Below are 15,421 nucleotides of genomic sequence, written 5' to 3'. Positions count from 1 at the left end.
TAGTAGTAGTAGTGGCATGTGATGCAAGAAAGCATGTGTATGAGCTTATGCAGCATCAGCCAAAAAAAAAAAAAAAAAAATCACACCATTCCCTTCAAATGCCTGTCCAGTTCCTCCTTAAATTTATTCAACCTATCAACTTCCACAACGACAGATGGAAGTTTGTTCCAGCAATTATCCACTTGCTGGTTAAAGGCAAATTGCTGCACATCTATTCTACATCTGCCTTTTCTTAATTTGAATTTATGCCCACTTAGGTTCGTAATCTGAACAAGTGGAAGGATTCCATCAGAATTCAGCGTGCTCAACCCATTCAAGGCCTTATACACCTCAATCAGATTGCTGCACAGGTGCCTAGTCTCCAGCCACTGCAATTTGCAGAACTTAAGCCTCTCTTGGTAAGAGGATCCCCTGATTCCCCTCACCAATCTTGTTGCCCTTCTCTGTACACACTCAAGTAAATCTACATCCTTCCTAAAATGAGGCCTCCAGACCTGTACACAGTACTCAAGGCGTTGCCTGACCATTGCCTTATACAGAGGAACAATCACCTCCTTTTCCCTGCAAGCAAAATTCCTATATATCATTGACAAAACCTCATGACCTGCCCTTGCAACCTGTCTGCATTGCTCAGAAAACTTCATATCTGACTGCACAATTACTCCCAGGTCTTTTTCATTTTCTACCACCTTAAGTGTAGTACCACGTTTCTCTGGGGTTACTTCTACCCATATGCAGTACTTTGCATTTGTCAAGGTTAAACTTCAGTTGCCACTTCTTAGCCCATCTGCCCAAATTATCTAGATCCTGTTGCAGTAGCACACTCCCATTACTGTCATTAACAACCCTGCCAACCTTTGTATCATCTGCAAACTTCGACATTAAGCCTGATATACCTTCATCAATATCATTGATAAATATACAAAACAACAGTGGACCCAACACTGAACCCTGTGGGACTCCACTAATAACATTAGTTCACAGAGAGTAGCACCCATTGATTACCACCCTCTGTCTTCTCCCACTTAACCATCCTTTTATCCATTGTAGCAACTTACCCTTAATACCATTCTGCCCCAATTTGTACAATAGTCTTTCATGCGCAACAGTGTCAAAAGCTTTCCTGAAATCCAAATATATGATATCAAAATTATTTTTTGCATCTAGTTCCTTTGTAACCACATCATAATATCCTATCAAATTTGTCAGACAAGTCTTTCCCTTTACAAACCCATGCTGTATCTGAATTATTGCTGCAGTCTTGTCTAGATGATCCTGCAATGCATCTTTAACCAGTGACTCCATTATTTTACCCGGAACAGAAGTTAAACTAACTGGGCTGTAATTTCTCGTGTCACCCTTCGATCTCCCTTTGTGATTTGGGGATATATTTGCACATATCCAGTCCGTGGGAACCTCCCCTGAGTCCAAGGATGCTCTCATAATTATGGCTAAGGGTTTGCTTAGTTGCTTTGCCACCTCCTTTAATATAACTGGATAGATCCCATCCACCCCAGGTGCTTTTCTTATGTTTAACTTCAACAATTTCTCCTCCACTTTGCTCTGAGTTATTACAAAATCATTAAGTATCCTGCTACAATTGGATAACCTTCTGCCATTTTCAAACCTTAATAATTCCTCATGTGTGAATATAGATGCAAAATACTCATTCAGTTTGTTTGCTATCTGAGCAGGATTATCAACAGTCGAACCATCGATATCAAGTGGACCAATCAGATTCATCCCCTTCCTTTTAGAGTTTTAAGTAAAGAAATCCTTGCTGTTTTTCTTAGCATCTTTTGCCAAGGATTTCTCGTAATCTGCCTTCGCCTGCCTAACCTCTTTTGTGACCTGATTACAGTCTAGCTTATATCTGCCATAGTCTTCTGAGTCGTTTGATAATTTATATGCATCCCATGCATTTTTCTTCCCTGTTACGAGTCTCATTAGTTCATTAGATAACCATTTAGGCCTAAACCTTGAACAATATTTCTTAATAGGTATGAAACTTTTTGTAGCATCCACGATTAATTCGTTGAATGCTTCCCACTTAGAATTTAATTTGTAACATCGTCAGTTTATCCCACTGTACAGAATTTAAAAACTTTCTGAGACCACTGTACTCACCTTTATGGAAGCAAAAACCCTTTCCTTTACCCCTGATGGTAATTATATCTTTAAGTAAATCCCACATCAGTACACTGTGATCACTGCCGCCTAGTGGTTCCTTTATCTGCAAATTCTTAATACACGAATGATCACTGCTGATAACCAGATCAAGAGTATTACTCTCTCTGGTTGCCTCTCGAACATACTGCTGCAGAAAACAGTCATTCAATAAATCCACAAAAGTCTGACTAGTGTGTGAGTGAACAACCCACAAGTTCCAGTCAATATCTGGGAAGTTAAAATCACCCATTATAAGACATTGTGATTTACTGGCCCACTCTGCTCAGTAGCGATCAGTGAGAGCACCTCTAGTGGCCGTTATGGAACGAACGTTGTGCAGTAAACATAAAATCTTGCACCAGCCCACAAATTAAATAGTCACCCCTCGTATATATACATTAACATCCACATAAATTGTATAATGCTTTTAAGGTTTAATATTTCTTTAAATAACTCCTTCTATAGGTAAAATTATGTCATCTGAAGATGCCATTGCATCATCCTGTAAAACTAATGTGATATTGTATTGCATCCTTTGATATTAATGTGGTATTGCATCATCTTGTTTATAGAAACATCCACTTTGCTGCAGTCTTTCTTCACTTCCTATCCGGCACCGGTAAGGTATGCACTTTGTTAACTCTGAGGAAGAAAGCGTAATTATTACTCTTTTGCAGAGCTTTTCTAATCCACATGTAGCTGAAAAAAGTTGCCTGTAACTAGTCTACTGTGTCAAGGTTACTTAAAGAGAAATGTCAATCCAAAAATGTCAAGAAAACTTTGGCCCACACTGAAAGGAAAAGTACTGCAGCATAGGGCTGAATTTTGAAGAATATTCAATGGAACAATCACCTTCGTGATTGTTCCATTAACCCAAAATCCATGTGGAAGGAGCATATTGGGGTAAATGAAAGTGATTAAACTGTGCCACGAAGACTTGTGACAAGTGTTTTTCGACCTCATAAGAAGCTCTTATTGACAAAATCCATAAGGAAAAATAACCAAGCTGACCGGGCTAGCTGTGTGGGTAAAGTGCCTGCCTGCCTGCCTGGCAACCCAAATGTCGCAGGTTCAAATCCCGCCTCGGGTTTGGATCAAAGTACTGCAGAAACCTTGGGAGGTGCATTATGGCCACAGAAGCCGATGTGCCAACAACTACCAAAAAAAAAAAAAAAAAAAAAAAAAAAAAATTAACTAGACAACAAGCTAATTGAACATTGAGAAACTGTACTGTTCTCTGATGAATCCAAATTTAATCTCTGTAGATCAGATGGTAAATGCTACATTGGGCATAGATCTAATGAAGCTTTTCACCCTGACTGTATTCAATCAACAGGAAAGTTTCCATAGGATCAGATGGTTTGGGAATGCATAAGGAACAAAGAAGTGGCCAGAGTACATTTTGTAAATGGTATTGTTAATAGTGACTACTACACAAATATTTTAAAGGAGATACTTCTGCCTGTCCTCAAAGGCCCCTCTAGAAACAGAAAATTGTATTTTCAAATGAGATTCTGCACATAATACATTTTCTAGTATGTTGATTTTAACTTGTTTCAAACACTGATTGTTTTATCAATTTTTTTTTTATTATTTTAGATGAAGAAATTCATGCAAGATTGCAATATCTGATCTTTATCATGGCCAGCAAATAATCCTAATTTGAACCTGATAGGAAACTGCTGAATGTCACGGGACAGAAAGTTCAAAAAAGTGATCACACAAGATAATGTTGCAAGATACCATTATTCATGTCTGATACAATGAACCAAATAACAATTTTATTCAGAATCTGATACATTTCATGCCATATATGTTACAGGAAACCTAATGGTATCACAACTGTATTTGTTTTGCTGCTATATATATTTTTTTCATCTTATTACATAATATTAATTTTAAACATTGGTCACAATGAAAAGGCATTCATATAACTTGCAGTATATTTCTGCAGTTATTTGTAAATAAATATTATAAATAATTAAATAAATATATCGTTTCTTGTTTAATTTATTTTCTCATCAATGAAGTGCACATAATCATTTCACATCCATGTATAACCATTTGAGGTTATAGGGGGCAATTATTTCAATAGGTTGTTTTGTAAGAAAATTTATAGTGAAGCAATTTATGTGGCAACCTGTATTACAATTGAAATACAGAATACAACCTGAAAAACAAATGGGATGTACAAGGACCACACATCAAATGATGCAGGAATTGTTCCATATACATCTATCTCTCTCTCTGCTAACAAGTGATGTTTACTGTCTTTAATTACCAAGAACCCCTGCTGCTGACCTTCAAGAAACTAGTTTCCATGCTCACATAGGAAGTCAACCTCCGTGAAGGTGTTCATCCACATGTAGCAAACCTAATTAATAGACAGCATGTTACATGGAATGAGGTAGATGATCATGCATCCCACCCTTATAGCTCCCCTCCAAATTTCCTTAACCTAAAAACACTGAAGGAATGTCAGTTCCAGTCAGATGGAATTGAGCAGTCTATCTGCAGTTTGTTTCTTCAGCAGCCAAAAGGGATTCCACAAGGAAGTTATTCGATGCTTGTGAATACAATGGGATGTCTCAGTACTTGAGAGCAACTGTGTGTATGTTTTGATCTCATTCATCACATTCAGTTATTCTCAGACTGGCTGTCATCAAATCTGCTTTATCTTATTTTATCATTCCATGTGATTGGTGTATTTTTGGATGGGAAAAAAAGTCCATAGAGTATAATTTTAGATATAGATATAATTTTAGAGTATAATAGAGTATAAGTATATAAGTTTATTATAAGTAATGTGTATTAAAAAAATATACACTGGGGTAACCATCTGTTTCTGAAAAGAGCCATCTAGTTCTTTAAAGCTCTTCTTAATTGAATAGAAACTGGTGCAGACATTAAACATTTTGCACATCCAGTGCTATGGGAAATACACCTGCAGACAAGTGCCACACACACAGTTTTACTCAGTTCAACAACAGTGCATTTTTTTGGACGAGGGATGGTGATACCTGCCCTAACAGCTAAGCAAAATGAATTTTTATCTTTTTGAAGGTGAGGAATTCTGTTTTTTTCTAAAGGCCTCTGCACTTTATCTTAAAACTGACAAAAAAAGTTGTAAATGGAAAATGCATTTCGGTATAACAAGTAGCCTGTTGAAGAAGTACCAGAATTATATTTTGCTTATGGTTATGATAATAATATAACAAACCAGGTGGCTAATAATATACGTTAACATTAATTCAGAGGTGTATAATTGAAACACTACCACACCATTCTTGTTTATCTAATTAGTTTATGCAAAAAATCTTTTTTTTACTCTATTTGGCCATCTTCCATTTTTGTTTTGTTTTTTTTCTTCCTTTAAAATTTCTGCTTATTTTCCATTAACAGATTGGCCGTCGGGTATGTTGTGGTAGTCTACATTGCAAAATATATAAATGTTCCATAATAGCCTACACTATAATGTATAATATTTCATCAGACATTGTGGTGCAAAGCTAATTAACAATGTGTCTCCATAAGATACCGAAGAAATATGACAAATTTTGAAAGACATATATGCATGATTTTCCATGTATTCTAGAATCTGAAAAAGATGACATGTTTGTCTTGTGTACCATATGTAGATGTGATATTTCACTTTCAAGCAGTGGGAAATGCAGTGTAATCAGATATTTGCAAACAAATTAGCTTAATGACAGTGTGCAGTATGATCCACCGATGATATTCTGGCTTAAGTTATCCATCTATGGACAAATTCAATGGGAAAGTTTGGTGAAACTCAAACAGTTGCGCTTGACATTTCAATGGCTTTTGATTGTGTTTGACTTAAAGGTCTTCTAAATAAGCTACTGTCTTATGGTTTGCCAACTGTTTCTTTGTAATTGGATGTCCAGGTAATATTTCGCACGAAGGTCTTTAACAGTCATTCTGGCTGCATGTTTGCTTATGATCTCATATTTTGTTTCCATTGTTATTCCTCTTGGTACAAACTGAAGTAGCATTATGGAGAGTTATTAACATCACTCTCCATAATGCTACTTCAGTTTGGCATACTGTACAGTATTAATAAGCGGGTTAAATTTTGAAATAAGACAAAACAGCAAAAATGAAGAGCAACACAACCACTCTTTGTAACGTCAGCATGGTAACTGCTTCATGTTATGTGAGTCAGTGAGACGCTCTTGTCTGCCTGAACAAACAAACAGATACATGCAACACACATGAAATGCTGAATTTATGAATGCTGTATTTATGAATTAAAAAAAGAACTTGCAAACCCAGGAATTTATAAAGCAAACTTGTAAAGCAAGAACTACCTGTATACGGTTAGGCCTTGGTATATATGTACACATTCATTGTTGTGGGAGTGTTTCGCATGTCAATGAAGCTGAGAATTGTGCCAATGAGAGCATATACTCCTAGCAGGGTCACCCATAATGGACAGATCAAAGCTAAGGCACCAGACTAATTCGATCCAGAATCTGCCAACCTGCACGGGTCCAGCTTTGTAGATTATGGTCCATTCCCCTCAACATGGCTTCACAACAAAATAAATGGCCCTCATTTCTCGGAGGCCTGTGAGCTGCTACTTGTGGCAACACGAAGACCAGCTCAATGGCAGAGTGTATTAAGAATCACAGAGTTCAGTCAGGCTGCCTTTGGACTTTAGACATTGGAATGGTTAAAATTTGTTCTGAGCACAGACTCACATCTAGAAGAACTATTACACGAGCTGAAAACATCAGTTGGGACATCATCAGTTTATGTGGGATTCAACTAAAAGATGATGACTTGGTCAAACTAGAAATGGACATTTGGCTGTACTACAAAGAAACAAATAGACTGTGTTGTGGAATTGGGTTCCTGATCAACAAAAGACTAACAGATTCAACTATAAACATAGAAAGTATTACCAAAACTTTCTGTAGTATTAAGCTAAATAGTCACTATTCTCTCCAAATTATTCAAGTTTATGCTCCTACAAGTAGCCATGGTGATGAAGTTGAAGAATATTATTGAGATGTTTTGTGCCTTTAAAAATAGGACGACTACCACTATAAAATTGTAATGGAAGATTTCAATGCAAGAATTAGTAAGATCCAAAATGTGGAAAGATCTGTTGGCCCATATGGGACTAGAAGAGGAGACAATAGAGGCAATCTCTAATTGAATTTTCAGAGGAACAAAATTTGTTCATCATGAACTTGATGAACAAATTTTTTTTTTGTATACTTATTTGATACGATTTTATTAAGAGTTATGGGGTACAATAAAAATACACCTCAAAACATGATATTGACAACGACAAATGAGGAATATGTAATTTTAAGCTAAATATCTAATTTTAGACATAATATCTAAAATCATTCTATTACAGCAAAATCTAGAAAAATTAGGCAGATGGCTGAGAAATGGCAGTTGAAGTTTAACATTGACAAATGTAGGGTATTGCTTATGGGTAGCAGTAATCCCAGAATAACATACCAAATGTGCATTACCACACTCTGGAGTGGGGAATGAAAAAGATCCCTGGTGGTGCAGTCAGATATGATATTTCTCAGCAGTGCAGTTGGGCTCCTAGAACATCTTGTGGGGTTTTGTCAGTGATATACAGGAATTTTACCAGCAGTGAGGTGATGATCCCATTGTATAAGGCAATAGTTAGGTTACATTTTGAGTGCTGCATACAGGTCTTGAAGATTTATTTTAAGGATATGGATATGTTGAAAAACGGTTCAGAGAAGGGACAAGATTAGTGAAAGAGACAAAAGGGTACACTTATCAAGAAAGAGTTTAATTCTACAAATAGTAGTGTCTGGAAACTAGGAACCTGTGAGGAGATCTGATTAAGGTGTTAAAGACTTTGAATGGATTGAATAAGGCTAAATACCGAGGTATCCTTCTTCTCGCTCAGACAACATGAGGAGCATAAATTTAACTCAAGGAAGGATGTTCGTAGGATAATGTGCAGAAATTTGCTTTCAATTAGTTATAGTTGATCGTTGGAACAGATTTCCTCTGTTTTGGAAAGTTGGTAGTTTAAATAAATGTACGACACTAGTCAAGTTATTAGAGGCTATAGACATGGTGGGTGGATGGGTGTGCGCGTGCGTGTGCTTACTTTCCTTGTTTAATTTGCCATATCTAATACTAATATCTAGAGGTGATATAAGATACTATAAAAATATGCTGGTAATTTTAAAAACTATTTTTTCTGGAAAATACTTTTTTGTAATATTTGGTGTCTTAAAAGAAATATATATATATATATATATATATTTTTTTTCTTTCTTTTTTTTTTTTTTTAATGGGTACGACAGCTCAGGTCTTTTGCAACGATATAGTGGTTTTGCCATTTGTCGCTCATTTTGGAGAGGTCTGGATTCAAATACGATGACAATCTCACGGAATTCTTAAAAGCCTCTGGCCATATGTAGTTGGTTGGTGTCAGGAGGAAGAAATAGTTTCTCTTTCAAAATTTATTATTCAGGGTTTTTCTGCTCAGTACATATTAGCATTAGTAGATTAATATGATGCAAGAAAGCAAGCATCAGCCAAAAAAAAACCCTTCCCATTTCACCATTCCATTCGTTCCAAATGTTTGTTTAGTTCTGCCTTGAATTTATTTATGCTGTCAACTTCTATAACGACAGATGGAAGTTTGTTCCAGCAATCAACCACACACGCTAGCTAAAGGCAAATTTTTGCACATCTATTTTGCAACTGTCTTTCCTCAGTTTGAATTTATGTCCAATCAGGTGATTAATCCTGGCAAAAGGAAGAATCCCGTCAGGACTGAGACTGTTCAATCCATTCAAGGTCTTATACACCTCAATCAGATCATCTCGCAGATGCCTAGTCTGCAGACACTGTAAATTGCAAAAACTTAAGCCTCTTTTCTTAAGAGCAACCCTTTGTTCCATTCACTAATCTTGTTGCACTTCTCTGTACTCGTTCTAGCAGCTCTACTTCATTCCTAGAATGAGGCCTCCAGACCTGTATACAGTACTCAAGGTATGGACTGACCATTGCCTTATATAAGGGGATAATCACATACTTATCCTGCTAGAGAAATTCCTCTATATCATTGACAAGACACCATGAGCAACTCTTGCAGCAGTCTGCACTGCTCAGAAAACTTCATATCTGACTGCACAATTACCCCCAGGTCCTTTCCATTCTCTACCATTGTCGGTGTAGTACCGCACAGTTGATACGTTACTCTGTGGTTACTGCTACCCATACGCAGGACTTTACATATGTGAATGTTAAATTTCAGTTGCCACCTCTCAGTCCAGCTGCTCAACTTTTCTAGATCCTGTTGCAGTAGCATATTGTCATTTGTGTCATTAACAACCCTGCCAATCTTCGTATCATCTGCAAACTTAGACATTAAGCTTGATATACCTTCATCAGTATCATTAATAAATACAGAAAACAATGGATCCAATACTGAACCCTGTGTGACTCCACTAATAACATTTGTCCACAAAGAGAAGTGTCCATTGATTACCACTCTGTCTTCTCCCAATCAACCATACCTTTATGCATAGCAGCAACTTGCCCTTAATACCACACTGCTCCGATTTGTACAGTAGTCTTCCATGTGCAACAGTATGAAAAAACTTCCTAAGATCCAAATATATGATATCAAAATTATTCTTTGCATCCAGTTCTTTTGCAATCACATAATAGTATCCAATCAAATTGGTCAGGCAAGACTTTCCCTTAACAAACCCACATTGTGTCCGAACTGTAACCAAGGTCTTGTCTAGATGATTCTGCAGTGCTTCTTTAACCAGTGCCTCCCTTAATTTCTCCGGAAGAGAAGTAAAACTAACAGGTCTGTAATTACTTGTCACCCTTTGAACCCCCTTTGTGAATTGGGATCACATTTGCACATCTCCAGTCCATGGAAGCTTCATAATTATGGCTAAGGGTTTGATTACCTCAAGTTATAAGATTGCTTTCTTACATCATTTGCCACTACTGATACAAAATCAACTTTATCCAAAAACTGGCTTATTTCTGATTTCCTCCTTTTAGAAGCACGTGTGTAGTAACCTAAGCGAGTTGTCATTGATGATTTTTATGACTATTCTAAATGAATGAGTTATTTCTTAAAAAAAAGAAAAGAAAAAAAAAGTGTTTCTAGACATTTTAAATACTGAGAAATCAGTAATAATAAAATTCTTTTAAATGAATGAAGCAGAGATCAGAGTATTACCCACTAAAGTATGACCCTTACCCTCTTTAGATGGTAAAGTCTTTATTAACGAGTCCTTTATTAAAAATATATACTGTTCCACGTGGAAGACTGCTGCACGAATTGGACTGGTATGGCGTTAAGGGCAAGTTGCTGCAATGGATAAAGGGATGGTTGAGTGGGAGACCACAGAGTGGTAATCAATGGACACTGCTCTATGTGGACTAATGTTATTAGTGGAGTCTCCTAGAGTTCGGTTGGGTGCCTCCGTAGCCATGTGGGCAGAGCAGCAGTGCGTAGCGCACACTTCTTGATTAGACCAGGGTTCGAGCCCGTGACCACCAAATACGGAAGATGCGGAAAGGTCAGGGAATGACCACCGCATATCCCCGGAGCAGTATGGCCTTAGTTGCTAATGCTCCTAAAAACCAAATTACAATAGGGTTCGGTGCTGGGCACATTGTTTTTTTTTTTTTTTTATTTATCAGTGATATCGATGAAGGTATATCAGACTTATTGTCCAAGTTTGGAGATGATACGAAGGTTGGCAGGGTTGTTAATGGCAGTGTGCTACTGCAACAGGAACTAGAAAATTTGATTTAGGCAGATGGGCAGAGAAGTGGCAACTGAAGTTTAACATTGACAAATGCAAAGTACTGCATATAGGTAGCAGTAATATACCAAAAGAAACGTACCAACTGTGTGGTACTACACTCAGGGAGGTGGAGAATGAAAAAGACCTTCGGGTAATTGTGCAGTCAGATATGAAGTTCTCTGAGCAGTGCAGGTGGGCTGCCAGAGCAGGTCATAGAGTTTTGTCAGCGATATATAGGAATTTTGCTAGCAGAGACGAGGAAGTGATTATCCCTATATATAAGACAATGGTCAGGCTTCACCTTGAATACTGCGTAGAGGTCTGGAGGTCTCATTTTAGGAAGGATGTAGAGTTGTTCGAACAAGTACGGAGAAGGGCAACAAGATTGCTGATAGGAACAAAGGGGTGCGCTTACAAAGGCTTAAGTTCTACAAGTTGCAGCATCTGGTGACTAGGCACCTGCGAGGTGATCTGATTGAGGTGGGTATATGAGGCCTTGAATTGTTAGAGCAGGCTTAATGATGCGGGATACTTCGACTTGCTTAGATTAAGAACCTGAGGGGGTATAGATTCAAATTGAGGAAAGACAGTTGATAGAATAGATGTGCAGAAGTTTGCCTTTAGCCAGCAGGATTGCTGGAACAGATTTCCATTTGTTGTTGTGGAAGTTGATAGCTTAAATAAATTTAAGGCTAAACAAGACAAACATTTGGAGTGACTGGATGGGTGAAATGGGAAGGTGTTTTTTTTTTTTTTTTTTTTTTTGGCTGCTGTATAAGCTTGCTTTCTTGCATCATATTCCTCAACTAATGCTAATATATATAAAAGTTTATCGTATCTTGAAACAACTTGCAGATTATCTTTTAAAAGGTCTTTTGATAATTTGCAAAACTAGTAATTTCAAGAGAAAATTAGTCTTTATTATACAGCTATAAAACATCAAAACTGAAATGTTCTATTTCTTTCAAAGTAGGGCAACACTTAAACATTCTCTCTTTCTCTCTCTCTCTCTCTCTCTGTGTATTGAAATACTGGTGTTTGCAAAAAACACTCATTTAGTCCCGTAAAGTTCATTAGGAAGTAACAAATGTCTCTGAAAAGGTTATAAAATTGATCAAAGCTTTATGGTTATTTTTGACAGTTTACTCTGCTAACATTACTTCAGGTTTAAGAGGAAAGTGGAGGGGAAAGGAAAAGAACAGAAGAGTATTCCCTTACCCTTATTTCATCGTGGTTAGGGATGCCGGTCAGGGGGCACTAGACCTGGTGCACCTTGGCTGCTATACTCCTGTTGGATCTGGCCAACGACAAAACATGTTCTGTTGTTGGCTGGAAGTAACAGCTTGAGCTATGCCCAGTACAGAGGACTCAGTGGAGAATGGGAGAAACCCTGGAGCCAACAATAATGATACTAGATATCTGAATCTGTCTCGTTGGGAAAACATAACAGTTAGAATACAAGGAAAGGAAACAGAAAAAAGTTCAAAAGGTTTCACTCTGAAATATGAGTGCATGAATACCTTTCTTCTTAGTTGTGGTCGTGGATATGATATAATATTCAGGATATTATGATACATTTATTCACCACTCAACAAAAATGTTGCTGTTTGAGTCTTCCTCTTGTCTAATGAGCGACTCATATAGGTCTGAAGCAGGCTACAACAGTGCCTTTCAGTTAAGCAAACAATGGGTTCCCCTGCTGGGTGATATTAGTTACTTCTTGTTTACGCATGAAAAATGGTAATAATTTCTGTCTTGCATTATTACTTCTTTAACCAGTGGACTCCGGCAAGCTCTGTCACTGCAGAGGGAAAATATGGTCCACAGGCAGAGAAGACAGAGAAAAACAACGTTTTGTATTATGTTCTCAAATTATTTCAATGACTGCATTGAAATATAGGAATATCTCGCATAGCATGGTTAATTCGTGCCAAAAAAATACCGTGCTATGCAAAACCGCACTGTTCGAGGTATTATTAGTATGTATTTTAATGTAACGCATTCCGACAATTTGATTATATGGGTCGAATTGTAAAAATATATATGTGTTTGTTTACTATAAATTGATGCACACGAAGTTCTTGCAAAAAAAGAAATTAAAATGATAAAAATTCTAAATACTAGTAAGTACAGTACAAAAGATTTTTATTGCAGTATGTACATACCAAAAGAATAATAAGTGAAGTATGTACTGTATTTTTATTTTGAAAAATAACTGATCAGCTTAGTTTGCACAGTTCTTTTCTTCTTTTTATCTGCATACATCTCTTTATAACATCAAATGTCATTTTGCAACGCCTGCCTTACTTTCATATCTCGTTCGATGTTTGGATCTAGAAGAACACTCAGCACCATTACATTTCTTCTTTCCACTCATATTTGCGTATAAAGGTGTAACATTTAAAAAAATAATCTTTAATAAAAATGCACAGCGAAAAATATTTGAACATCTTGCGAACATTGAACGACCTCACCGCTCGGAATCTAGACTGTTTCTAATGTATGAATGCTAGCAGAGTCCATATATAATGGGAGTTGCGACAGCAGTCAGTGTGGCCTTGAATCCATAACACATTGGCCTACGTGCTGGCATTATAATACATACATATATATCAAATGTATTGGTGCTTAACACAGTTGGCGCCTCCGTAGCCAGGTGGGAAGGAGCAGCAGTGCGTAGCATATGCTTCTTGATTAGACCGGGGTTCGAGCCCGTCACCATCAAATACGGAGGATGCGGAAAGGTCAGGGAAAGACCACCGCATATCCCGGAGTAATATGGCCTTAGTTGCTAATGCTCCTAAAAACCAAATAATAACAGCATAACACAGTTATTTTTTTTTTTTTCAATTTGTAAACTGCGCTATGCGAAGTATTCCTGTAGTACCGTGAGTCTTTATATGATTGCTGCATTGGGCCAATACAGCCTGCCAATCAGGGTTTATATACATAACAAAAGTTATATTTTTAGTAAGAAATGTTTCCTCCAACACTGCCTGGCTTCTTGTTTAGATTTGACACACTAATTGAGATTACCTGCTGTCTGATGAGTGACCCCAAAAAGTCGAGCACGAGAGTAGCCTGTGCGGGTGTCCATTTTTGCCGCTCCTGGAACAGAGTTTTTTCTGATTTATTTTCTGTTTTATTAGCTTAAATTGCCATATTAACTTATTTTCTAGAGTAGCTTTATATTCCTATTTACGGTACTCAGATAGAGATTTTGTAGGTATTACTTAGTATCGGAAAGGGTATCAAATCCACGTGTTTACCGTTCGTAATTGCCGCCATTGTTACGCGATACAAAATATCTCGAAATAGATAGCATAAGCTTAATATATGTAGTACATAATATTGTCAATTAATCAGATAATTAATCTTGTTGAACTTCATTGTCAATTAAATTGTACTCTTAACTATACATATAACGACTTGGGTTACGTAACATAAATAATTAGTAAAAAATAAATAATTAATACTTAACTTGATACGGAAGTTATATAAAGGGATTTTGTAGATAACACTCGATACTGAAACATAAATATAGCGTTATAACTGTATTGGGATATAAGTTTAGGGTTTTAATTTTGTACTGAAATTGAAATTATATTGAAATTAAATCGAAATCATGACCAGAGCAGCAAAGCAAAAGGCTCAAGCTAATGGGAGTGCTGTGGCTCAGGGGAGAACTGAGGGGAGCAGTTGCCCTCTAAATCACAGCCTATTAAAATGCACTACTTGCTTGATGTTTGTGGAGCAGTCGGGTACGGGACATGATACTGCCATGGGGGATGTCTTTGTGTGTGCGTGATGCAAGGAGTGTAAGGAAATCAGGAGACAACTCAGCGTTGTTATGGGCCTATACGAGAGCTCGAAGGACAGGGTGGATGCCCTCGAAGGATTAAAAGTGAGGAGTCCATCAAGCTCTCAGCTGCCCACACCAATGCCAGAACTTGCACTTGGTCATCACATGACACAACAGCAGCCCCCAAAGCAGAATGCGCTGGTCCCAAAGGAACTAGTAGTTGTTGGTGACTCTATTGTCAGGGAAACGGGAAACATGCTTTGTAAAAAGGATAGGTGGAATAGGACCAGGGTATGTCTGCAAGGGGCAAAGTTTGATGATGTTGTAGAGCGGATATCATCTTTTAAGGGCACAAAAGGTGATATAGTTGTACACGTTGGCACTGATGATATTAAGAGTAGGAGACCGCCAGAATTACTTAACAAGTACAGGTCACTGTTGAAAAAAAGCCGTGAATTAGGGTTGAATTTGAAAGTGTCTGCAATTCTGCCCAGACACAATAGGAGGGAGTATGTGATGAGAGCCCTGTCGATCAATTCGGCCCTGGAAAGATTGTGCAAGGCTCAAGGGGTAGAATTTTTTTCAGCCTGGTCTGTACTTGTTAACAGGAGAGCCTGTTTCTACAGGGATGGGA

At 37.4% G+C, this 15,421-nt stretch overlaps 1 protein-coding gene across 1 annotated transcript in view; it reads left to right on the top strand.

Moving 5' to 3' along the window:
• LOC150085636 (attractin-like protein 1) overlaps window positions 1-15,421 on the top strand; it is a 585,126-nt gene that overhangs the window by 294,791 nt on the left and 274,914 nt on the right. The gene's annotated exons all lie outside the window — the stretch shown is intronic.

The sequence above is a fragment of the Mastigoproctus giganteus genome, chromosome 5 (genome assembly GCF_048544385.1).
Source record: "Mastigoproctus giganteus isolate SK-2022 chromosome 5, ASM4854438v1, whole genome shotgun sequence".
NCBI lineage: Eukaryota > Metazoa > Arthropoda > Arachnida > Uropygi > Thelyphonidae > Mastigoproctus > Mastigoproctus giganteus.
The sequence above is the reverse complement of the archived record's forward strand: the minus strand, read 5'-3'. Positions and strand labels throughout refer to the sequence as shown.